We start from the raw sequence: 26,252 nt of genomic DNA, 5'->3' as shown, positions 1-26,252 counted from the left end.
GTTGAGTGAGGAGCTGAGTTTATACATTTGGGGAAAAGCAGTAAATAGTCAGCGAAGTGGAAAGGGGTGAGTACATTATGGTTTTGCTAATGTTTTCATCTTTCTATCACTATTGCTGTTAATTGTTCTTCTACTCCCCTACCCCTTCTGCCTGCTCACCCTCCACTTTTGTCTTATGCCCATATTTTTGTCAGTCTCCGGCCCCAAACAGCTGCTGTCACTTCTGCATGCAAAGCACCCGAGGTGGTAGGAATCCTGATCGTGACACAAGCCTCTTGGGGCTGTGGTCCCCCACACACAGTTGCAAGCTCACAACTCGCCTCGTTGGTCCCACACCCCCAGTGCTTCCTGTATTTATTTGCATGGCAAAGAGCGCACACCCTAGCACTGTAAATCTCACCATTCGCAATATCAATGTTTCCGAGAAGTCTTTATCTAGACTGGCTGCCTCCTGAGTGGAAATGGGGCTTTGAAAAAGTCTGGCATCCTAGTTACTCCAAGCTTTCCCTCTGGGTTTGGGTTTTGTTTTTGGGTTTTTTGTCTTTTAAGCCCACCACAGATGAATGGGTAGGGAGAGGGCAGTGTTAACACCAATGTGGACGAGGATATTTCTGATCCTACATAGGCTGTCGAGGCTTTCCGCTGCTGCCTCCGCCTCCCCTCATCCCCTTCCCCCCTCCCCGACAAAGGCCCCGGGGAGCAGCTCAAAGCTGCTGTGTTTATCAGTTAACCGATGTAATTAGAGGAGGTTAAACGGATAATTTTTTTAACCAGTATTTATATCCCTACTGTAAGCCCTCCTCTTAAGCAGAGAGTTGACCCAACTCATCTACACAAGAGCGAGCTGGCTGGCACCTTCTGCACAAAAGAGACTGCTTCTGCAGTGGGCTGCTGAAGTCAGCAACTCTTGATCCCAGTCCTGCAGTTGCCCCAGTGAAAGAGAGAACCTACAAAAATTCTTGCTTCTCATATCAGTAGAGGGGTTTTTTTTCCCCCTCTCAATTTAAAAACTGCCAATGAGAAGTGGAGAGGGGTCTCACTATTTTGTCTTCAAAAGCAGTTCAGGGAAGTCTTTAACTGAGCACTCTTTGTTGGAGCAAGCAGGAGCTTGCCTCCCCTGGAGAAGTGTTACGTGCAGTAGTCTTAGCACTGAGGTTTTCATTCCTGGTAGTGGATGGATGTCTGCATTATTCATAATGGAACAAAAGGTGGAGAAGTGTGTGGCGGGATGGGATCTAGACATTAAAGAAACTAGTACTTGTATTGTAGCAGCTGAGCAGAGGGATTTACTAGCAAAAGCATAAGTTCTAGCCTGTGTCATGGTGCATGCTAAGGAAAGCTTGCTGCAATCCCTGGTGGAGTCAACAGAGGTTTGACTTGAGCAAAAGAGTGAATATCTGCATCCAGGTCGGGAGGAGTGTACATAAATGGGTAGTGTGTTATAAGTGAGGTCTTGGCAATGTCCAGCTTAGCTAGGCCTGGGTTTTTGCAGGAGTAACATTGGAGCCCTTTACCAATGATTTCCGTGCCATGTGTATTAGCCCTTTGCTCTTTTATTAGCTTGTAGTAGACTTTTATAGCTGTGTTATGCCCCTCCAGTCTGAACTTCTACACAGAGACTAACTTCTGGAAAGGGTCCAGTCTTGGAGTGTTTGGGGGCTGTCTGTCTAGTATTGTTGCTGGAGCTGTTTGGTCTGGTAGGCAGCTCATATGGGTAGTGCTAGAGACATCCATCTGCCAGATAAGTTGATAGTCACCCAAACTTAAGGACATTCATTCACACCTGTCTCTATAGACATCTACCCTTTTTTCTCTCTCTCTCCTTTTTTTTTTTTTTTTCTTTCTCTCCAACTGCTGCCCCCACGGCTTCCATAACTGCTTCTTCTCAAACTGCCTGGAGAGTGGCTTGCTCTTGCAGTGTGCCTGAAGGCTGCCAAAACTGTCTTTTGAAGACCTGGAAAGAAAGCAGAATAGCAAGGCATTTTCCATCTTCCTACCTTTTCAGCCAAGGGAGCCATTAACTCTTGTAGCAGTAGGTTTGAGGAGGGGGAAATAACACCAAATTGATCTGGGGAACAGGAGCTGTAGAGTAGGAGCTAAACCAAGCTTTGTCTCAGTCTCTGCAATAAAGATGACTTCACCAACGTGACTAATATGAGCCCGTTCTGTGTCTCTGCACTGTGCAGCCATTGGAGGAACCAGTCCGGCAATGCATTAAGCTAACGGTAATAAATAAACAAGTGATTATAACGAACAACGCGCTCCATAAGTGTTGGCCGCACGGACACAAGCGTATCAGAGGTTGGGCCGGTAGATCAGTGCTGTGGGGGAAAGCCAAGCATAATGCAGCTGAGGCAGTGGAAGGGTTAGCTCTTCAAACGGACGCAGCGCAGGATGTGATTTTTAGCTAACTGATTTCTAGGAAACTTGAGACAAAGCAGTCTCTGTCCCAGCTGGCTCTGGGGTCCCCTTACTAGCAAACACTTTATCTTGCTAGCGAGCCTGTGATGGGTGCCTTGTTACAGTCACAGATTCTTACCGTCTCGCTGCCGAGAGCTCATTTTGAGCTTGCTCAGGGCATCTGAATGTGAAACTTTTGTTATTAAATCCCTTTTAGAGGAAATCCACGTGGCAGAGGGGTTTTAGCTTCATTAGTCGCTCTTTTTCTCACTGAAGAAATACGCATACGAAATGCTTAGATGTTTGCTTGTTTTTCCTTCCTCCTCAAAACACATCGCTTAACCTGTCCGGACAGAGAATTTCTTTTGCATGGCCAAGCGCTGGCTCTTGGAGGTGAAGCCTGCTATGTAAGGCATTCCCAGACAGTCTGTAGGTTCAAACCTTTCTGTTCCTTGCGGCTTTTGCATGTCCCTTTGCTCTCTGCATCACGGTTAGTCGTTCAGCGTGGGTCACTGCAGTAAGAAAGCAATGCCTGTAGTTTGTATTTTTCCATTTAAGGAGACAGACCTTGCTTAAAGGTGCAAAATAGCAGCTGCCAAATGTGACCCCCTTCGTTAGCATGCTGAAATCCAGACTGATTTCCACCCCCTTCTGTGCCCCACCCCCTCAACCAGCAGGCTTCAATCCTAGCACTGATCTAGGGATATTCAGGCATCTTCCCCAGCAGCGCAGGCCTGGGTTTCTCTGCAGATGCCAGTGCTGATGTGGGGGCTCTCTCCACTTTGAATGGGGCAGACCATCTTACTGTAACTAAGAAGCCAGGCAGCTTTACCTTTAGCACTTTCCTGTGCTGCTCACGATCTGGGTTCAGATGGGTTGCCTGGAGTGGAATATCCTGTGTCCAACTGCTAGTCTGAGTCACACAATTAAAGATGTTTTCTGGGAGTACTTTGGGTTTTGCTTTTTAAAATGAATCTTGGAGTTTGTGTTGCAAAACCTCTTCTTTCTTTTATTAATGTCTCTGCAGCAGCAGACAAAGTTAGTTAAATTTCCATCTGAGATGGACAAGGTCAGATGTTGACCTGGTCCTGTCCTGAAAGCTATTCAGGGTGGCTTTTGCTTTTTTAAATCTTTAAATCTCCCTCCCTGCCCCCTTTCAGTTAGGCCACAAAGAATAGTCTGTTTTATGGACCTTACACATATACTTCTTAAAGGACGAGTCATTTCCTCTACTTAGAGTTATTTTTCTTAATCTGTCACTTCCTGTCTCTTTCTTTCTCTTGGCTGAATGTCTGATTTGCCAGGTTTTTGAGCTGTTCTACTCATTAACTTTGCAATCCTTTGGGAACTACATTCTGCCCAGGCAAGGTGAAATTCCTTTTTTATTCTGTGTGGCAGGAAATGTTTAGCAATTAGTTTAACTGCTAATTTGACTTCTAAGCAGGGAGAAGCTTGCAAAACTGAAAGCGAATTAATCGCTTATTGAACACAGGGGATTTACTATACAAGAGATTCTCTAAAGTAGGGAGGGCCAGCCTTTTTGGTGAGACTGCCACAAATTAGCCTCACACCCTCCCCAGTTGCCACTGATCCCTTTTCCCTGCCTGATCTGCTGCCTGTCCCCTCCCTGATCTACCACATGCCACTGGTTAGCCACCCCTGCTGTAAAGCACACAGAATAATACCTGGCTATTGAAAATCGATGTATGCAGAAGCCAGCAGTCTTGTTTCTTTTTTGTTTTATGTCCTTTCTTTCTTTTATTGCTTTACACCTATTTTAAAGAGCAGGAGATGGGGCTGGACCCAGTGATCTTCCGAGGTCACTTCCAGCCTTGCAATCTATGAAAGATCATATTCTGTTACAAGACATGAGCAGAGCAAGCCTCTCCTTTTTCTAGAGAAGAAGTGGCCTATAATGATGGTTTTTCTTTCTTCAAATCCTAGCCTCTAGTTTTTAGTGGGGGATATCTGAAAGCAGGTTAGTGCAAAAATACATGTGCCTATGTGTTCTTTATTCCATGTTTCTTCCCTTCCAGGTACAAGGTAACTCAGGCCGTGGTGATATTAGTGGCAAATGTAGGGTGTGGAAGAAAAAGCAGTCCTGTGCGACATTCAGCTGCCTCGGGTTTCTTCTTTAAGTGAAGCAGGGTCAGGTGTTCTGCCTCTGATTGGTTGCAGAATCCATTGCATCTTTGTCCAATCCATTGACCAGTCTGTCGGTCATTTGCCTGCCCCTAAAGAAAACACTGTTTTACTCCATTTCTTCATCCCAGAGGTTTTCCCCACCCTTCTTGGGATGAAGAAATGCAGGGGGAAAAATCTCTGGAATGAACAGATTTCCCCCACACCAGGATGAAGAAATGGAATGAAATTATATATTATAATGTCTTCCTGTGTCCACCGAATCTTATTCCTCATTGGCTTTGAGCAGACTGCCTCTACCAGAATTTGTTAGGTATACGGTATAGCTGGGAGACCAATTCAGGGAAGCAAATTCTGGTGTGTAAAAGTTTCTATTGGCCAGGGCATGCTGCAGTAAAAATAAAGGGAACTTACTCGGGCCTTTTCAAATAAGGCCTGATAAAGGGCCAAGTTTCCAATTGGTGTAAACTTTAGTCAGACAGTGGTGATATACTGATTTATAGCAACTGAATTGACTGTCTCAGATCTTTATCTTTTACATCCGGTGCTTGCACCATAGGCTACAGGGCAAAAAAAAATATGGGAAAGTTAAGAAGTGGCATAATTTATCTTTTAATACTAGAACCATTTCCCGTTACTTCTGCCCGTAAGGATGTGTGCCACCCTTGTCATGACACGGGTTGCGTGGAGCTCGGAGGGAGGTGTCCTTCCAGAGCAGCTGTTCTGAGCTCCAGCTGACATAAAGGTCCCTGCAGGCCAGCTGGGACTCTCCCTTTAGCTTGGGTAAAGCCCTTTAAGATCCTTGAGGCTATGCTATTTGGAAGCTGTGATTCGTTTTTATATGTATAAAATCAGTTTGTAGTAGCAAATCTCAGAAACCAATGAATCTTGGCTGTGCTGTGCCTGGGGGCTTTGAGGGGAAAAATTTCATGTGCAAGACAGCAGAGGAAACACTTCCGTGACACTGGTTTATATAGGTGGACTTGCCACGAAGTGTGCAGTAGCATTAGACTGTGGGGTTGCATTGCCAGTGAGGTAGGTGGAGAGAGGGATCATTTTGGATGCAGCAAGGCTTTCCTGCCAATAGCGCTGTCACTTGTGGAGCGTTTCTGCCCACGAATACCTCTGCCGTCTGTCACCTGAGGGAGTCCTTCCTGCAACCCTTGGCGAGACACGATGCGTTGATCTGCACTGCATTATTTCAGAGAGGCAGAAGTCCCTTGGTTCCCTAGTGTGTTACAGAGCATTAGGAAGACTGTTTCATACCAGCTTTGGCTCTGAGCTGCGATTTTTGAAGGCATGTTCAGTTGTTAACCTGGATACTGGTTGTGAATCTCTTTAATTCCTCTATCAAGACTTTTGTTTTTCTTTTTTTTTAGCTGCTTTTGCTTGCGTGGCTAGGGAGTTGCTTGTGTTTTGACTGCTGAACTCTGCCGGCCCCTCTCCCGTTGTGGATGTTGGCCTAATTGAAAGAAGCGAATGCCAAGTTAGCCTATGAATCCTGAATATGATGGGCTCGGAGGGCGGAAGGGGCTGGAAGGAATGTCAGAGGTTATCTGGCCTGGGAAGGTCCTTGTCTAAATGTTTGTCTAACTGGCACTTCAAAACTTCCAGGGAGCATTCCCAGGCTGCTCTGGGTGATCTGCTCTAGTGGTTGGTTATTCACTCTTACAGATAGGAGACGCTTCTCAATAGCTAACCTAAGTATTCCTTGTTGCATATGAATCCTGTTATGCCTTGTCCTCTTCTTCCCAGTGGTCACAAAGAAAATTGGGCACTGTCTTCTTTATAGCAACTGAGTGTGTATTTGAATGGTGTCAACCCCTTTACTCCTTTTCCCCCTTAGTCTTCTCTTCTTCAGACTAAACTTCTGTTTCTAGCCCAGTGGGTCCAACCATTTTAGCAAGCCTGTCACAAGTTAGCCCTGCACCCTCCCCAAGTGCCACTCCAATCCTTTTCCCTTACCCGATCTGCTGCTCTGCTTTCTGCCTTATCTACCACTGTGCTGCCTGTCCCCTCCACAGTCTGCTGCATGCCGCTGGTGGCACTGGTGCTGTGGGTGGCTATCCCTGTTCTAGCCTTTCCTCATGTCAAGTATAGGAGACCCCTTGTTGCTCTTCTCTGGGTTCTCTCCAGTTCGTCTGCACCCTCTTGAAGTGTGCAAACCTGGATAGTGGTCCAGATGAGGCCCCACTAGAGCTAAGCCATGGAGGATCTGCTTCCCTTGACTTGCATACCACACATCTGTCCAGTGGCTGTTTGCTTTTTACAACAGGATTACACTGTGGACTCCGCATTCAGCTTGCTATCCATTCTAACCACCCAGATCTTCTTCTGCAGTATTGTCTTTGACTCATCTCCATAAGTGTAGTACTTTGCATTTACCCACATGGAATTTCATGCCATTTTTTGTTCAAACCATTTTTTCCAATTTTGAGAACAGGATCAGGATTCAAAATGACTTTTTAATGAAGTGTCTACAGCCCCTCCTAGTTGGTGTCATCCGGTTACTTACACTCAGTTTCATTTGCTGTGTTGTTAGCAGTTTTAATTACAGGTTTTTAAATGCCGCTGCTACAAAAAAAGTGGACCTGTAGGAAATTGTGAGTCTTTTTTCCAGAGAGCCACTCTACTGTGGAATATGTTAGTATCTATAAAATTGAACAAAATGACTGGTGTCTGAGGTGAGTTGAAATCTAGATTTAGCATGCACAGGTTGGACACTGCATTAATTGCCTGCATAAATTGCAGAAATACTATCATGTGGAAGTGTTTGTCAAAACTGCTGTTCTCCACCTTGACTTGCCAGAATGAAATATGATGGGGTAACTAATAATAAAGGTACAGGTTCCACAGGAATGGAAAATGCCAAGTGCACCCTTGAAAAGGGACAAATGGTCATAAAACATGATCATTTAAGATGGAAAACAGAAAAATGCTTCTGATGCAGTAGTTGATCTTCAGTGTCTCCCTTATTTAAAATCTGACAGGACTTCACTCTTTGATATTCCCTTACACATTTTATTTAATCTGTTTTGTACACTTTAGCCATCTCCTTGAGAAACTGATTTCATTACATGCTTAGGACACCTTTTTTCCAATGTCCCAAGCTGAATTTTTGCTTGTTCAGGTACTAGGAACAACACTATTATGGCTATCGACCCAGTCCTTTTCACAGAGGTACTGCTTTGGCAATACTTGTAAATGGTGTGCAGCATATCTTTGCCTCTTCCCCCAGCTGTTTGTAGCACGTTACTGTAATCTTTCCTCCATTCATCCCTTTTCTTTCCTAACTGCATTTCTAGGTTGGCCCGCCCTAAAAAGTCAGTTATAACTTATAACATAGTATGCAGGGCTGCAGTAGTTGCTATGTAAGTTGTGCTAATTCCCTGGTGGCCTGCAGGTGATGCCCCTCTTAATATCTCCTAGAATAGATTCATTTCTTTGTTGCAGTTCTGTATAAGGTTTTACATGGGATTTACTTCCCGGATCCACTTTGACCAGGTATAAAGACTTGACATGACACCCCTCCTTTCTTCTGCTGCCCCCCTGCATCCACACGTGGCCCAAACTCTTTCCCAGTCTGACTGTGAGCTCTGGCTCTGGTTTCTTGAAGTGGATGAGCCAAGCTGAAATATGGGTAGCTGTTCTGCTAAATCATTTTATTCTGAGCCTGTCTGCGTGCCTGATAACAGCTGGTAAATATGTTCATCTTCACGTTGTCACCTTTTTGACTACTTTGCCCTTGCTTGACCATTGAAGGCCTTTGTGAAGAGCTTTGTTGCACACCCATGAGTGTGTGTTTGAAGCCTCAGCGGTGTCATTTTAATCACTTTGTCTCTACAGGCTTGCCCTGTCAAGATTTTACTACCACCCTGAATCCATGCCTTGCTCATTTCCTTCCCCCTCCGTTTCTCCCCACTACATTTTATGTCTGGATCCTCGAACTTTCTCACTGTTGCCAAATGACTGGTGCCATGTCTGGTCTAGTAGAATAGCTTTGCTTGCTGCTTGCATTTCATCATGTTCTGATCCAGTTTTAATTTTTCTCCATCCCTGCTACCCCTTCAGACAGCCACCCGTGATAGTCTGTCTCCCGTCTGTCTCTTCCTGCCAGTTGAACTTCCTCCTGTCTGTTCTTATTTCTTATAGGAAACTTCAGTGTTATTTGTTCAGATTCCCAGAATCCTCTGCTTCGTCACTTCCTGCTGCTCAAGAGCCAAGTCCAAGAAGAACTAAAATAGCACAACCTTTTCTTTTTTTTCAGTGACCCCGTGTTGTTTCTGAAGAGTTGACAGGGCTACAAGTGTTTCCCTGTTTTAGTGCAAGCTTCTTGGAAAATCCTGGTTATTGCTCTTTCTGTTGATACGTGCAGTTGGTGCATGACAGGTTAGTACTTCCAACTGGAAGGCAATGCTTAAGAGAACAACACAGCTCTGAATTATTTGTCAGGGTGGTGTTTGATGTCTGTGTCTGGTCCCAGTGTGCATCTTCCAGATAACCCTTAAGTATTGTTCAGGCATTTAAACAATGTGGAAAGTAATGGGGTTTGTTCAGTTGGAGAAAACCAAGCTTGCCTCGAAGGCCAAGATGATGCAGCCTGGCTTCCTTAAGAAGAGCGTAGGTTGCTGCCAAGTCATTGGATCACACGATTTTATAGTCTGCTCGCTGGGCTTTTTGCAAACGTGACAGGCAGCGTTCTCCACCAGTACAGGAGCCGAGCAACCGTCTCTGGTGCGTCTGCCGCTGCTGCTCATCATCTGTGTTGTGATTTGCACTTTCCTGCTTTACTTGTGTCCTGTGAGCCTTAATTCTCTTCCAGTAGCTTCATCTGGTCAGGCTGAGATGTTAAATCTTGTGTGAAGTTGAAACTTTCAGTGGGTGCTGGAGCAGAGCTGTTTAATTGAACTCTATTTCATTTTCCCCTCTCTCCCACTCCCTGGCTTTTTTTTCCTTTACATCTCCTCTGTCTTGTCCTGGACTCACTCTGAAGGGCCTCACAGCACAAGGGTGATGTCTGAATGATATGCTGAGCAAACTGCTTTTTGTAGTATAATGGAGTCTGGTCTAAGGCTGGGGTATGTGGAAGTGGGGGCAGGGGGTCATCTGCCTTTTCTAATGTTCCTTACAATGAGAAGGAAAATGGGTGGGTGTGGGGGTTGGTAGGGAGGGGTTAGGAGGTTTAGCAGAACAAGTTTCTGATTTTATAGGACTTGGCTCCTTCCTATCTGTGCGCCACCCCCTTGCCCCCCACCTTCAAACCCCAGATGCTGTATTATGGATTGATGTTGCATATTAGCCTGGTAACTATAGTCTGGTTGCAGCTGCAGCTAGTCGAGAAAAGCAGATCATGGCTGGAGACTGGTATGAAGAAATAGGGGGAAGGCGGCAGTGGGGATAGACTGGGAACTAGTAATACAAGGGTGGTGGTGAGGGACAAGTGGAGGCCAGCTGTGGATAACCCCCCGGAGCACCTGGACCAGCTTTAGCTTGCTGTCGTGTGTGGAAAGATAATGTGGCTCCTGGCACAACAGTTTCAGCTGTGCTCCTGCTGCCTTCCTGACTAGTATAGTCCAGAGCCTGTCCATCTTGAAGGTAGCTGAGCCACTGGCCCCCACAGGGATGACCCGAGCTGCAGCAGGGCAAGAAGGATGAGACATGCTCACATTTCTTCCTTTCTCCAGGCTGGTACGTTTTTCTTAATCTCCTTCAGTACTTAGACATGCCTGGGGTTTTGCAGACACACACTCACGAGTGGAAGGTTGTCCGAGCTTCTGTGTGAGATGCTGTAAAGAGCTGGGCCGACTTGTAGGCTGATTCCTCCGGAGAGCAGGGACAAAAGAAGCACAGCGTAGATGCAGAACCGTGTTCACGCTGTCTGCAGGCTCAGCCCGAGTTGTCCTTTCCAGCAAGCAAGTTTTCCTGAAGAGTGCACATGGGAGCCAGGTGGAGGGTGGCAAGTGACCCCATCAGCTTTGAAAGTCGGTGGGAATTAGTTATTCCTTCAGATGTCAGTGCCCCAAAATTGCTAGGACACTTTTAGAGTCCTTTTCATCCCTTTCCCTGAAATTCTACCTTTTATTTTCATGGGGCTTTTTAATATGGCTTCATCTTTATTTAATCCTCTGTTTAAATCTTTAGCTTCCATCAGTGGCTTAAAATTCATTAATTCCTCAATTAAGTGCAAGTGATTTCCTCACCCCTCTCTCTTTATAGATCAAGCAATTCCTCGGTGACTCTGAAATGGCCTAACCAGTCCCCTCAGGAAGGAACTGTCACATAATGGCATTGCCAAAGGAGGTTTATGTATGGTACCTTTTACTAATTCTCCTGTCGTTCAAGCCTCTTCTCTGCCTAAACCCACGAGACGCTCTAGATGAATTGACAGATGTCTATCCCAGAGTTTCACTATGTAATGTTTGATCTTTTTAAAATTTTATTTTTTGAAGACTATTTCTGTATTTAAGCTGGGTGAGGGCAGCCCTGATATCCCCAAAGAAAAGGTTTTATTTTTTTGGTAGGAAGTTGGGGGGTCTTCGCGTGCAATACATTGGTGTAGAAGCATATATTTAAAGCAAAAGTTTTCTAACAAAAATAAGTTCCAAAAGACAAATAATTTGGGATGTGTGTGTGTGTGTTCAAATTTAGCTGCAGTACCTAAGCTGGGGTTTTTGTAAAAGCCCTGTGGTACAAGATGTCTCCCTGCATATTTTTTTTTAAACAAAGCCCTGAGTTATAACCCTTCCCTCCTCCTCCCCCCCCCTAGTAAAAACATAATTATCTCCTACCTGGAATTACAGCTCCTGTAACAGTATTGGATGCTTAAAACTTTTTAGCATTGGTGCTTTGCTTCTCCTACTCCCTCTACCCCCCCCCTTTAAGAGTACAGAGATAAAACATGTTTGTGCTTGAATATGACAACACCATGGAAAATAATTGTTGATCTGATTATGTCGATTGAGTTGCAGTTTGCATCCTGTTCTTTATGGACATTCATATGCCTGGGGCTGTAGGACATTGAGATGCTGAGCTTTTTGGAAAATGTTTCTATTCTGCCATTAGTAAGAGGACAGAAACAAGTCTGGACAGAATACAGAAGGGCAGACCTGAAATATTCATCTTGCATTTCGGCCTTTGACAACTGCGTATGTAAATTGGGGGCTGGAAGTAATAAGTGACTCATATTTTTCAAATGACCTTTTCTCTGTCTCCAAAAGCTGGGTTTTGGGGGGGTTTTTAACATTGTCTTAGGAAACTACTATTTTATTCTTTTTCTTCATGCAGAAGCAGACTTTTATCCTAAGAATCAGTTTTATTAAAAGTCTGCTGGATTTTAAAAACCTGAAAGGCAAATCGGCTCATATGAATGCCTAGATAGAAATTCTAGTTGTCTGTTTCACAATTCTTTCTTGAAAGGCAAGTATTCAGTTAAATAAGTAAATCTCTCTATGAAAGGTTAAGGTTTAAACTGTTGCACAAAGCTTCACACTATGAAACAAATGTTGGAAGCATTTAGGAGCACTGCACTTTCTGAGTGTTGAGAATAAAGGTGCACTAACATGTGGCTTGTTCTGTAGACACTTCCCTGTTTAAACTACAGTAGGAAAATGCATTTGTCCCGAAACAGCAATTGGTGAGAGTGGTGGGGTGGTTCAACTCAACCGGAAACAGTACTTGCTCTTCAAATAGTTTGTATGGAGTGCACAGCTTTGAAATATGGCCCTTGTCCGTCTCAGGGGTCCAGTTGGTAGGTGGTATCCTCAGGTCATTGTGACATGGAAGCTGTCCCAAATGGTCCAGGGAGAAACACTGTATTCAAACTCTCAAATTTTAAAATTCCTAAGTAGGGACTGATTTCGGGTTGTGGTGGAAAGCAAGGAAAAGCTTATAGAATGGGCTGGATGCAAAGTCAGGTGAAGAGCAGGTAAGGCAGAGTTTCGGACAGAAAAAAACATGCCGCTGCTTTTTATTAACCCAAAGCACAAGTTCATGCAAGTATTTCAAAGGCAGTGGGACTCCCTACGTGTCTGTAGGGCTGGGCCTAGGCACGTCACTTGCCCGCTTTCCCGCTGTGCAAAGAAAACTGAGGAATCTCCTCTTGGCAGGATCTGGTCCTCATGTGACAAGCTTTTGGGGGCGGGTTGATATCATCTACACTTATTAAAGTGCTCTCTCAGGCTTGGCTGCCCCTGCTTCCTGTATATAAACCTTCCTAATGCAGGGGTTTGGATGTGATCAGCTTGCTTTCCTTTCCCCGTACCCTGTCATCTTCCTGGACCTGACTGTGGTCTGCTGTGTTTATACTTTATTAGACCAGGGATTCTTTCATGGGTTGTTTTTTTTGTTTTTGTTTGTTTGTTTTTTTAATCCAGTACACAGATTCACAAAAGTTTAGGGCTGGAAGGGACCTTGTGAGATCATTGGGTCCAGCCCCCCTTGTCTGGGCGGGAAAGACTGCTCACAAACAGCGGCCTGGTCCGCAGCTAGAGTTCCTAGTCATCCCAACAATGCAAATAATAAACGGAGCTGCATTTAATTGCAGGCTGCAAAGCAAAAACAAATAATGTACTTTTTGGTTTGAGAGAAACCCCAGAGGTGCTGAAGAGAACCAGAGCTGCTTGCCTGACAAGCGGGAAGTTCTCACAGCTGTCTGGCTAGCCTGCCTGCCTCGTCCAGATCTTTGTTATACAGTTGGCTGACTGTGCACAGCAATAAAGTATCTTCTGACAACTTCTGTTTTCGCCCCTTCTGATTCCAGCAATATGATCTCAGGTCCTGCCTGCACTGGAATAAAATAAGCAGATTTGAGACCGTATCTCAAACAGCTCTCTAGGTTCGGGCCTTGCTTTGTGAACGATGTTGAAAACCAGTGTCCCCAACCGAGTGGCCTGAGCACACCTGGTTAGAATGGATTGAACTCTGGCTGACTAGCAGGACAGACATTTTTAACTTGGGATACAAGATGAGCCTGTCAAAAAATGGCTCACTTTGGTACAGTAGATGATCGTCTTCCATTACATCACGTGGCAAAAGTTTTTCATAAATCACAGCTGAAAGGCATTTCTTATAGTCTCTCTGTGGCTGTCTGAAATATTTCTAAGAGCGCATTGTCTGCACCTTCTGGTTAGCTAAAGTTCACCTGGGATGATGCCAGTTCTGAAGGAGTATTCACATAACACCTTGCATATCATCTGGATGTGCAAACTCTATCTGTGTGAGGTCCACAATTGTGTAATTCTCTACTGGCTTAGCATTGGGGCACTAGAGCCAGGGGTTCCCAACCTTTTTAAGCTGAGGACCAGCAAACCACAGACCAGAAGTGACTGCAGACCATCAGTGACTGGCATCATGAACAACGTGTGCCCCCAACCTCTGCGGGAGCATGGTGGCGGGAGCGCAGTGGCTGCAGTGGGAGCGTGGTAAGCTCAGAGCTCCTGCAGATGCTGTCCGTGCTTTCGGCAGCAAGGCGGGGTGGCAAGCACCAACCAGGAGACTGAGTTGTGTGTACAGAAAAGCTTCCTCAGCTAGAACCTCCTTCTAGGGAACTTGCAGATCTTTCACTTTTTTCTAGGGTGGACCAAGCCAGGCAGAGGTCTGCAGTGTATATGCTGACATGAATTCCAACTCGGGAATATTTATTTATTTATTTATTTAAAAGCAAAAGAACTGGGTAAAAGTGAGTAGGCAAGCACATGACCAAATGGCATGCTCCTCAGCATGCGTTTTGAAGAGTAGACTCAGCTCTTGATCTTAGCCAGAAGTCCAAGAAGTAGCAGAGACAACCAAGGTGTTTGCTGAAGGTCTTTTAATTTCTTATGGTAGAGCAAAGTTGCAGCTTTGCTCTGTTTAACTCTGGTCCTGAGGAGTGCTATTCCCTTAGCTAAGATTCAAAGCCAACCTACACACCCAAGACCTGGGGCCTGCTAACTGTGTTTTTCTTGGTTGGTCCAGTGCTAGTTTCACCCTCTGAGTATATGCATGAGTCCCTGAGCCAGCTTTCTTGGGCACTGCTAGCAGAATAGCCACAGCAGCACAGAGTTCAGGATAGACTGCAGAAAGTACCCAAGCAGCTGGGTAGTTCCTTGGGCAGGTGGTCCTCTTCCTAGGTTGCGTGCGGCGTGGCTGGTTGTGGCAGAAGCTTGTTACGCTCCAGCTGCACAAGCAGCAGGTGCTGCAGTCTGCATGCTTGCATTTCCTTCTTGTCCAGGAAAGAAAGCCAGTGACTCCAGGAGAGGGGGACAGTGACATCTGAGCAATGGCGGGATGCAGGAGCCCACAGGAGAAAATTCCATCTGTCCAATGGGCCTGAAAGGAAAGAGCTGATCCTGGGAACAGAGGAGAGAGCCCACAGGCAGGGGCCTGTACAGAATGAGCTTCCTGCAGCTCCATCTCCTTCACTACCACCACCCCTAGGGAAGAGAGAGAAGGGAGGTTCAGAAGGGAGGTTGCTGATGAGGGAAGGCTGCAGTCTTCCACTGAATGGTAGATCTGCATGGTTGTTCTCAGTGCAGTCTCCATGCTAGGTCCAAGCCAAGAGGCTGCTTTCTGTGTGTCCCTGTGGAAGCAGTGTCATCAAACATTACCCTTTGGTGCCTTTCCAAATGGAGTACTACTTGGGGGGTGCTGTAATGAGGCCAATGCATGAAACATTTTCCATGCATCAGGTCTGTGCTAGAAGTACCTCTGCTGGCGTGGTGTGCCAGTATTCCTACCAGAAGAGTTGGTGCAGATGCTACCAGAAAAATCATGATACTTCCCTCAGTGAAACCAGATATACCACTGATGGAATCAGTTTGTCCAGTGCAGCGGCCCTCTTCCTGGGATCTCTTGAGTGTATATTAACAGCCTTTTATAGAAGCAGGATGCTGGCTGCTGTGGTCCCCTATTTTATGTGTGCAAGGTTAGGGTGTTGGGTCTGTGTTGTGTCAGGGTTGATGGCAGTCTTAGATAGGGTTTAGATTACAGTTTGTATGGGATGGTTTGGATAGGGATGATCCTGCCTCAGGCAGGGGATTAGACTAGATGACCTCTGGAGGTCCCTTCCAGCCCAACATCTCTGATACTACTAAATGGATTTGTGCTAGGGGCTTTTCCCAGCACAGCTGCGTGAGTCAGTGATGCAAAGAGGTATGACTCCTTGACTGTCATAGGACAGCATGCAAATTTTGATAGGATTGACTTGGATGAGGTTTGTCTGTGCTGGCTCCATTAGGATTACAGCTCCAGACATATTCCACACATGGCAGTCTGGTCATGGCGTCACGGGGTTGGGAAGGGATGTTGTTCCAGCCTCGTGCACTAGTGCAATCAACCATCATGCTAGTCGCTTGTGAAATGTTTATGCCCAGCAACACGCTTTGTATAGCCCACCTCTGTGGCAGCGAGGTGTTCCCTATGATGTGGCAGTTACCGTAGTTCACGTGCCACTAAAATCTCATTCCTGTTCTTTTCAACTAATAACCTGCACACAGAAATGGCTTGCAGTTCCAGTGGAGGTGTCCACATTGCCTCAAGCACGCTCTGTGGTTCCTATTTCATTACTTAGGCATAGCAAACTGATCTGTCCTGCAATGCCTGGACACGGGAGGAAAGTGAATTCCAAATTGAAACGTATACCACACTGTTCAGCAACTGACTCCCAATATAATTTCAGAGTCACTTGTGTGCGCATTCTTCCTTTTGATGGATTTGCGTGTTTCTACCTGCCACTTAGTGTGGCAAGTTTCTGCTTTCTCCTTACTTTCCTTCTAATGCAACGACACCATAACAGTGCGATGAAGTTTTTTACTAAGCATAAAACGGAAGAAGGCTGCACTTTTATCCTTCGTGCCCTCTGTAGATTCACTGGCAGGAAAGTTCTTTCTAGCTGAGTAGTGGGTGGTATTCTGACACGTTAACAACCTCAGTCGTGGGACCCATCAACTCTAATACATGCTGAAGAACGACCCTCAGAATCGCATGCAGCCTTGTGGGAGTTATGAAAGGAGAAGGCTGATAAAAGATGACATTGTGTATTTACTTTATAAACCAACATAAAAGCAAATGCATTTACTCATTGTGTAGTAAAATGACGCGCAGAGTTTTTTTTGGTGAACTCTTGCATGCTTATTCCAAGATATATTAAACATTTAAAAGGATTGGCTGAGATGTCTCCAAGCTGCCAAGAGATTTAAACAATATTCTCTTAACACTTGGGTGATGTCTAAATCATACTTACAGATTTGGCAATCTCATCCAACTTTTTATAACTGGGTGGTACAGTATTACTGAACATGACAGCAGCCTTTTAATGTTTTGATGATTGAACACATTTTTCATTCTGAAGCATAGGTGTAACTGTTCTGCTTAAGCAATCTTAATCCAGACATTTGCTTTGCTTTTCTCCTTTTCACCACGGCTGAATTTCGGCTGCTGGATCACATGCTTCATTATAATCAGATGTTAACCACAGCTCCTAAAGTCATTTAGAAACCTTTTTTTGCAGATTTCTCTGAGGCTTTTTGTCCATATGCATAAAGCTATTTTTATTGCAGTCAAGTCACGTTCATGTTTCTGGAAGGGTTAAAACGGAGGCTTAGCTAGCTAGCTACTTCTTGCTATCCAACTCTCTCTTCTCCAGCAGCATCTATATGTAGCCAGCAGGTAGAGCGCTAACATCTTCGGTGCAGAACTTACCTAGAAGGGGTCTTTCTGCTCCTCGTAACCCTTGTGTGTTCATGGATGCTAAGGGACCTTTTGAACCACCTGGGTGTATACTTCACTTGGCATTACATTGTGTCTCAGCCCTTCGCTCGAGACATGCGGTGCTTATGTGGAACTGTACATGTGTATGTGTACGTGGCTTTCCCTTCCCTGAAAATAAAGGGACACCGTGAAACTTGCAAGTTCTTACTTACTGGCTTTTAATATTAGCTGATGAGTCACATTTTTAACCACAACTTCTGAAACGTTCTCTGCAGAACAGATCAAGCTGCTACTTTAAGCATCCATGAACATTTTTTTTTTCATTAAATTATGACCGAAGACTAAATCTAGTGATTCAAGTTCCCAAAGTGCTGGCATCAAATAACCCTTCCACCAACATTGTTCTTCTAATTTATGGAAGAAAACAAATTAACTGCAACCGGAATGATTGCCTGAAAGAGTGTTTCCTGCTGTGCCTCTTGATGGTTTTCTGTTTGTGGATATGATTCATTAATAAATAGTGTGCTAAGCTGACAACTGACCAGAATCTAGGTCACCTCCAAGGCAGTTCAGATAAAATCTTTTAACCTACAAGTTGTTTGTAAGATTATTACAGAGCTCATAAATTTAAACCATCTTCAGGTACACAGTGGGTACATCTACACATTCATTTTAATGCACATTAATGTATTTTAATGCTCATTAAAGCATCACAAAAAAGTGCTCTTTAGCTAAGGGACATTAAAATAGGCTAATGTGCATTTTTCTAGTACCTCACAATGGAGGGAGTCTGTCTATACATGTGCTTGCTGGGGTGGGAGGGGCACTTTAATTAGAGCAGCTCTGAGTGTGGCTCTAATTAAAGCACCTGCAGCATCATGTGTATTCAGTGTCCTGTGCTTCAAAATGAGCGTTTGAGCTTCAAAAGTAATTTGAGCTTTAGTTCAAGCGCCCCTGCCATCATTTTCAAGTGCGGGAACACTGAATAGACGTGACCTGGAGGCTGCTGGAGCATGTTAATTAACACACTCCAGCAGACTTAATTAATTAGCATGCATCAAAGCAGCCATCTGGCACATGTATAGGTACCCAGAGTTACTAGATTTAATGCACATTACCTAAAGCAGGAGTTCCCAAACTGTGGGTCACGACCCCAAATGGGGTTGCAACATCAGTGGATGGGGTCCCGGTTGTGGGTTGGGGATGAGGGGTTATGCTGAGGAAATGGGACCATAAATGGGGAAAAGTTTAGGAAGCACTGATCTAAAGCACATTAATGACCGTGTAGATGCACCCAGTGTTGCTGTCTAAGTACTACTGGAAACTTGGAGTTGAAGTTTGGCGCCCCATTCACAAGGCTGATTGATTGTTTGTTTCCCTAGGTGCCAGTGTTGATTTGTTTTCCACAATTACATGAGAGCTTCTGATCTTTGCTTCCCGTGCTGTGTAGGTTAAATTAGAAGTCAGTTCCTGCAGGGGGTAAATTGGGCTGTACTACCACAATAGCACTGCTTCCTCTACCCAGGCTAACTCGAGAAGCCAGCCTTGATCGTTACACTGTGGTGCAGACTGCAAAGTATAGATTGAGCATCATCCTCTGGCTGTGAACAGAGGTAAATTTAACCGTCCTGGGGACAAGGGGGTGCGTGCACATGAGCTTGGGTCCAGGCTTCTGTAGCAATACAAATTACAAGCAACCCTTGCCATTCGCAGGGGATGTTCTCGTGATCCCTGCGAAGAGTGAGATCTGCAAGTAAGGCACCGTGTTCATGAACGTGGTGCCCCTGAGAGCTTGTGGGGCAGGGGCCTGGCTCCGGTGGCAGTGGCGGGAGTGTGGTGGTAGCAAGCGCAGCACTCCCGAGGCACTCCTGTAAGCGTATAAAGTGTATTTAAAATGTGGGTTTGGCATTTGCGAATATTTGAAACCGCTAATGCCAAACCTGCAAATAGCAAGGGTTTCCTGTAGTGAAATTTGCCGGTGCTCTAATCCTAAATGGAACAGATAACAGTTGTCGTGGTTTCGTAACACTTGTATTGTGACAGGATTGCTCCCAGCTAACTGTTGCATTGTAAGAGCTTGCATAGTATCGTTTGATGTTGTTCGGTTTGTTTGTACCCCCTATCTCTTGATCCAGTGTCTTGACAACAGAGGAGAAAGTAAAATGCAGCAATTACTGAATTTTAAAACTGGATGTGTTCAGATGCTCTCCTGTGTCATCTTTTAAGCACTCTTGAATCATAGAAAAGTTGGGTTGGAAAGGACCTCTGGAGATCTAGTCCCTCTTTCTGCTCAACGCAGGATCATCCCTATCTAAGCCATCCAGGACAAGTGTTTAACCTCATCTTAAAATGGCAAGACCAAATCTGCGCATCTCTCAGGCGCAATGCCCAGAAACATCCAAACACCCCAACTTGTCATGGCTAAAGCAAGGACATGTGGGGACTGTCAACCCATCTTTTTAGATCATGCTATGAAACCCATCCCTATGAAAGTGGGTTTGGCTTATAGCAAGAAACTGCTGATATGATTTAGAAATTCTGTTCTCCCAAGGGGCTCTGCTGCTTTTATATACTATTTGGGTCCCAACCTATTGAACAGACATGAGATTTTCAGAATTGCTTTAGTCTCTTCAGCACCTGAGATCCAGAGTTGTAAGCCATCATGGGTATTTTAACCATCTTATTTATTTTAACCCATGATCTCCATCAACAGACCCCTAAAGTTAGATGACCATGTTCAAAAGTGCTGAGGATGCAGTGGTCTGCAGTGAGCAGCTTGCATCCAGGTGAAGAAAATCTGGCTTCTAAGACCATTGTAAACGGTTATGGCCCAAGTCTGTCTGTCTGAGTTTTGTGGGAATTACTTAGTTTGCGGGGAGGGAGTAGCAAGAGAGAAGTAATCAGCTCCCACAACCTGGTCAAGGCACAGCTGCTCTCTGTGTTCAGCTGAGTGTTTTTAAACCTAAAGGACTGGATGTTCAGAAAAGCTCTGCTGTCACTTGGACAGCTAAACAAGTCAGTCGGATCTGTTTTTGGAGAGAGTTCGGCATCCAGCCCCTTCTAGATCCAGTGGGTGTTGTCAGGTGCCGAGTTTTTAAACCATCCTGTCTGTTTTGTGGGTATATGCATGGCCCAGGAAGCTGGTTAAATGGTTCAGAAACTGAAGAGTGATTCTGAGGGTCTTGGCTTCATCTGCTGGCCATGAGTATCTGGTCCTTTCTCAGGGCTCAGCAATAATGCAGCAACATGCAGCATTGGTTGCTCCTTATCCAGTCAGGGTGGTTTCTTCTTGATGCATTTCCTTCTCATTAAGGATGTGAACATAGGGGTCCTGAAGAAGGAGCCAAGTTGATGGGTTTCAGAAATGAGTATGCATCTTACTCCTTTGTGTCCCATCTTCTATAGTGGGATTCGTATTGGTGCATGTATAGCTGCTCCTAAGAAAAGGAAGGGGCTGCGAAGAGTCTGTAGCTTTCCGCTGGCACCGTGTTCATTGGTATGTAGGCCGATCAGTGGGATGGAAGTCTCATGCTCATTTAGATCCCTGCTTCCTTGCCTGGGTCCCACACAGACCCAATCCCTCTTCTCAAAGTACCTTCCATAGCCTTGTGTTTTGAAGCATTCCTTTGTGTGGCTGCTAAGTAAAGTGCTCCTGTGTCCAGAAGAATTGAAATTTAGTTTTTTCCCTTGAGTAAGTATCTCTGTTTTCTGTAGCTGACATGGAAAGTCCAAGGCTGGATTTTGGAGTGATTTTTCTCTAGGTTGCTTCTAAAGGCTTCCGTGGCTTCTGGCCAGTCTGGGAGGCAGAGAGAACAGGACAGCTGTGCCATTTCTCAACCTATGGGCATGGGTTTCAAAACCTTTATAACCGTCTCTCTGGGACTGGATGCAGAAGATAAATTATGATAGGCTGCTTGATTAGAATCTATTTTGGATGACTGGAAATGGGGCATTTAGACAAAGAGAGGCCTCTTTAAATTATTCTGGCCTGGCGAAAAGCTTGAAGAGCTTAAGTCCTTGTGTAGAGTGGTGTTAGTCTGAAGGCTGTCTAAAAGAACAGAGTTTAAAGGAAACTCTTATTCTTGCAGAAAACCTTCCCTCTCTGATCCTTTTGTACCTTGTATACTTTTTGTTATAATCTTTTAATGCATTTGGTGGAGGATTACTGTACAGCTCCAGAATTTTATATATCAGAAAATATTTCCAGTAAGCCTGGGAGTGGGTATGAGCAAAATCACTCCTGGACTTCATCCTTTAAAAATGGAACTAACAAAGCAGAAGAATGAACTTTTACAAAAAGCCCATGCGCGCACAACGGTCCTCAGTGTTCATGTAGATCTCCTGCAAGGACGTTGAACTAGATTTCATCATCCGTGCTACAGAAAAAACAGTGTCTCTTCAAAGCCCAGTCCCTGTGGCTGCTTGAGGTTTAACCAACTTCTGTTTAGAAAGTGCCGTTTATGAAGCAATGGCTCCAGAGAGAACGTTGGACATTTCTAATCTTATTTAAAATAAATAGTTTAAATCAGTAGTCATCAACCTGTAGTCCACAGACCCCTGGGGGTCTGCACGCTGTCTGAGGGGTCTGCGAAAGATGACTATGATCAATCAAATGTGAACACCCACACTTGCAATTCAGAAGGTGTGCACTCCATTTGAAATTTCCAAAGGAGTGCACACCTCCATTCAACACTTCTTAGGGGTCTGCAAATGAAAAAAGATTGAGAACCACTGGTCTAAATTATGGCTCAACACCAGACATCACTTTTGCTTAGGGCAGCCCTTCAGATTCTGGAAACCAGTGCTGCTTTCCGTACCATGTTATTCACTTGTAATTTATATAGCTTGCCTTAGGGTATTCTGTTTTGCAGGGTTAGCTTAATTGCAAGGGAGCGTGGGGAAAGCACTAAAAATATTAGTGACATTTAGACAATTAAATCCAGCTTTTCCAATCATTGAAGAAGTCTGGACCAGTGAGTGAGTCTTTTTTGGAGCCATGGTACCAGCCTGACAACAGTCACAAGGCTCGTAAATGCTACCCTCAGAAGGGAGAAGTGAATGGGAGTTATCAGTTGTTTTTTGCTGTTGAGGTTTAACTTTTTTTTTCTTCTTGTCAGGAGCTTTTGATTAAAAAAGAGGAACAACAAGTTGCTGTAGCAAAATTTTTTTCAGATCTTTTTTCCAAGTGCTGACTTTGTTCATGTTTGAAATATTAATATATGGATTAATTCCTATGGAAACACGTGAAGGCATCTCTTGGTAGTGATTAAGCTTAACACCTTGGTTTTCTGTCTCTGTGACCTCTGAACCTTTCTCTAATCTATCCGGACTAAAGCTGAAGTCTCATGCCGGTGCAGCGGGGAAACGAGACAGCGGGGAAACGGTAGACTTGAAGGCCTCCTCTCTGAAATTGGCCCTTGCCAACGTTGCACTGGGGATCTGAGCTGAAGACAAAGGAAGAATAGTCTCCAATGCCTGCACGAGTCTAGCAGAATAAAAATCTGTGTTTTGAAACACTACATGAAGTAGCTGGCGTGCATTACCAGAGCATTGCAGACGAGATGCGGAAGCTTTGACAGAGGGAGCTTTTATTGGAATGGGGAGTGAGGGCTGTGGTCATTGTGTTTGGTTTCCTCTCCCAGTTACTTTTTTGTACAAGTTCCCTGATTTTCTTCTTCTTCTTCCCTTCTAATTTTGGTAAATATACAGCTATAAATCAAACTCAGTGCAAATTCAGATGGCCAGTGTGTCCTAGGACAGCCATCTCCACATGTTCTGCACTGGTCATCTTAACCTTGCACGCTTCAGAGTTTGCTCTTAGTCCCAGGCTAATGGCTTTTTAACCCTTCTGTGGCTAGAAGATGCACTCTTCCCAACAAAAAGTGCTGATCTAAAATGCTTTAGAGCTCTTGCAGCGTGGCACCTGGGGAGCAGTATGGAGTAACGCATGGCGAGGATCCAGCAGGCTTGAGTGAGAGAAGTCTTTTCTTGCAATCTATATTTTATCCACATAGCTTTGAAAAAGTTGACAAAGATGAAAAGCTGTTAGTGCTCTCCCCGGAGGAGGAGGATGTGTGTGTTCAGATGGTCTGCTGTCTTGAAGCTCAGATCTGAGAAAACTGTGCCTGGAGTAAATGTTCAGTTACCTACTTCCAACTCCTAGTCTGAAAACAATAATTGCTATAGTGGCACTGTCATTATGTACTGCCTTTCTGCTGCTGTTTCCTTGGAAGCTCTTTGTTCACGATTCAAGGCATATTTAATTACAGTAGATACCTACTGTACCAGAGGTTTATTTGATCCTCAACCTTTCACTTGAGTCGCTCGCTTGGAAACCACTTGTACAAAGGCGTCTCAGCTGGTGGCTCCTGCAGCTTCGTGGAATCAGTGGGACCTACGAAGAGACATTGGGTTTGGAAGCATGGATGCTTCAGTGGGACTCCCTGCTAACAGTGTAGATCTACTGCCTAGAACAGGGGTTTTCAACCTTTTGGGTCAGTGTACCCCTGGCAGCCAGTCGAGAAGGAAGTTGTCCCCCAGTAGCTGGTTTACAAGTAGGGGGGTGATCCCCAATGCCCAATCGGTGAGCGGGGGGGGCGGGGCGTCTCCCAATGGTTGGTTGTCGAGCATGCTGGCGGCAGAAGTGCCAGCAGCGGTGGCGGAAATGGCAGCAGCGCCTGCTGTGTAAGTACCCCGCGAGGCCTTCCCAAGTACCCGTAGGCGTACGCGTACCCCCAGTTGAAAACCCCTGCCATAGAAGGGTGCTAGTAAGGGCTCAGATCAATTCTTGAGGCCATTTCTGTTGATGCACTGGATGTTTAATGAGGCTTATCTGAAACTCCAGTATCAAATATGGTTGATTCTCGTTCAAACCTGGGCAAGTCCACTAAATGCTTCATTCCAAGAGGCGGACCAGGTTCTTTGGGTAGATGTCGTGATCTTTTGTTAGACCAACTAAATAGTTGAAAGAGTTTTTTTGCAAGCTTTCGAGCAAAAACACCCTTCATCAGGCGCAGGGAAATGAGCAACCTCATTCCAAAAGTAAAGTTTACTCTGAAGTCACAGCCTAAAGCAGAGGTTGGCAACCTGTCTTGCCACTGTGGGCCACGGCTTACAACCCAGCTTGCACCAGGCACTGCATATGCTGCGAGGGGAAAAGATAGGAAAAGTCAGGTGCTAGGACTCTGGGAGTGACTCCCCTGCGGTTGTGGCTGAAACAGATTGCTGATACCCTGAGCTACCGTGGGCCAAATCGGGTCCATGGTCTGTAGACTACCAAACCCTGGCTAAAGCACATTAGCCTGCACTTCCATTGGGCAAAATGAAAGTCGCATGTAGATACCCCAGGGCCAAAACTGATTTGCTGCTACAGTATTTTGGTTTGTAAGTCTTTAGTTAATCAATGCGTTAATGTTCTGGGTTTCTATTTGGTGAACATCCATTTAGTTAATATGCTAGATTTTAGGATCTTAAATTCTGCTGTATTTTATTCTATTTTTTGTTTTTCTTTTATTTGTTCTAGTTGCCCTTTTTCAAGTTTGCTTCTCTTGCTGTAAGCCGCCGCAGGCCTTTGTTGGGAAAAGTGACACAAATCTCATGCATGCACAAATAACTAAAGGTGGTTTCTTGGTGTTTGAACTAAATATTCCCTTCCCTTCATCTTCTTACTCAGTTATCCCTGTTTCACACCAAATAAAATTCTTTTCACTGGGGGCTTTTTTTCAAAGATGAATTTGTAGGTTTACATGCCAGCTCCAATTGTTACCTAGCCACGATAGACGTGCTTAGGTCTTTTCTTGTCTTTTATTTCATGTTTCTGTAAGCAGAAACCATCGTGTGATTAAATTTTAAACTGACTGTCAGCAAATGGGTGTTGCATGTTCTAAGCATCAAAAAAATCCCATCTTCATTCATTTTAAATAACGCACTCAAAAAATTCATATTCCAATAGACTGCTGTTCTTCAAGTCCTAATAGCATCAAGGCAGTATTAATGTCTGGCTTAAATATGATCGATTGTGAGAACTTCCTTTTCTTTTGAAGACGTATCAGGGTAACAAACAGCTGGGCGAGTGACTTCCCTCTTTGACCTTGCACACTTCTTTGAAAGTCTTGGTGGCCTTTGGCTAGGTCAGCATTTCCTACATACAGATCTTTTTAAATGGCTGCCTGCCAGGCGACAGTGTACAAGTACAGGGCAGCGAGGTGTAACATTTTAGCATCTAGATGTTGGTGTTCATTCTTATGCTAGAAATCATGTGCTTTATCCTGCTGCCCTAGTGTAGAAGAGGAGTCATTTAGGGGGTTGCTACTCATCTGACTCTTACTTTGGTCTCCGTGCATGCCACAGCTGTTAACCCTCACGTCCTTTCCTCTTCTGGGACAAAACTGCTCTTTTATTTTATATTGGACCCTGGGCTACAGCACCCAGTGGGTCCTTCTGAGTTTTGGTACTCACAGCTGTCTGTGCAAGCAGAAGTTAATACAATCAGTAAGGCAGCAGCCTTCCCAGATCAAGGTATTTAATCATAACAGTAATAAGAAAAAAAGCAACGTTAGGGAATAAGGATTTTGTTAAAGAAGAAATAGGTCTGCACACGTGGCTAGGGCTTAGGCAAACTGAATTCCTTCTGTGCAGGGAGTATTGGAGGACCAAATTTACTCAGAGCTTCAGGCAGGGTGATGGTGGTGTCCTTTGGTTCCCCGTGACTAGCTCCGAAACAGATTTCTTGCCTTCCCTCAGAGGGAGACTTTTTAACTGTTCATAGACCTTTAATTTAATAGATTGCGTAGACATTAGGGCTGGAAGGGACCTCGGGAGATCATCGAGTCCAGCCCCCTGCCCCAGGGGCAGGAAGTCAGCTGGGGTCATAGGATCCCACCAAGATAAGCATCCAGTTTGCTCTTCAAGGTGTTCAATGTAGGTGCTTGAACCACCTCTGATGGCAGGCTGTTCCAGACCTTGGGGGCTCGGACAGTAAAGAAATTCTTCCTTATGTCCAGCCTGAAACAGTCTCATAGTAGTTT

The 26,252-nt window shown here is 44.9% G+C and overlaps 1 protein-coding gene and 1 long non-coding RNA gene across 2 annotated transcripts in view; both read left to right on the top strand.

Annotated features, from left to right (window-relative positions):
- CHSY1 (chondroitin sulfate synthase 1) overlaps nucleotides 1–26,252 on the top strand; it is a 93,043-nt gene that overhangs the window by 29,079 nt on the left and 37,712 nt on the right. The window lies entirely within an intron of this gene.
- Nucleotides 715–13,931, top strand: LOC109309169. The gene is made up of 3 exons (XR_002100824.1): nucleotides 715–725; nucleotides 2,083–2,089; nucleotides 13,810–13,931. It is a non-coding gene; the product is annotated as an uncharacterized LOC109309169 (long non-coding RNA).

Source organism: Crocodylus porosus, unplaced genomic scaffold (genome assembly GCF_001723895.1).
Source record: "Crocodylus porosus isolate Cpor-Errol unplaced genomic scaffold, CroPor_comp1, whole genome shotgun sequence".
Classification (NCBI taxonomy): domain Eukaryota; kingdom Metazoa; phylum Chordata; order Crocodylia; family Crocodylidae; genus Crocodylus; species Crocodylus porosus.
Note: the sequence above shows the minus strand (reverse complement) of the source record. Positions and strands in the feature narration are given on the sequence as shown.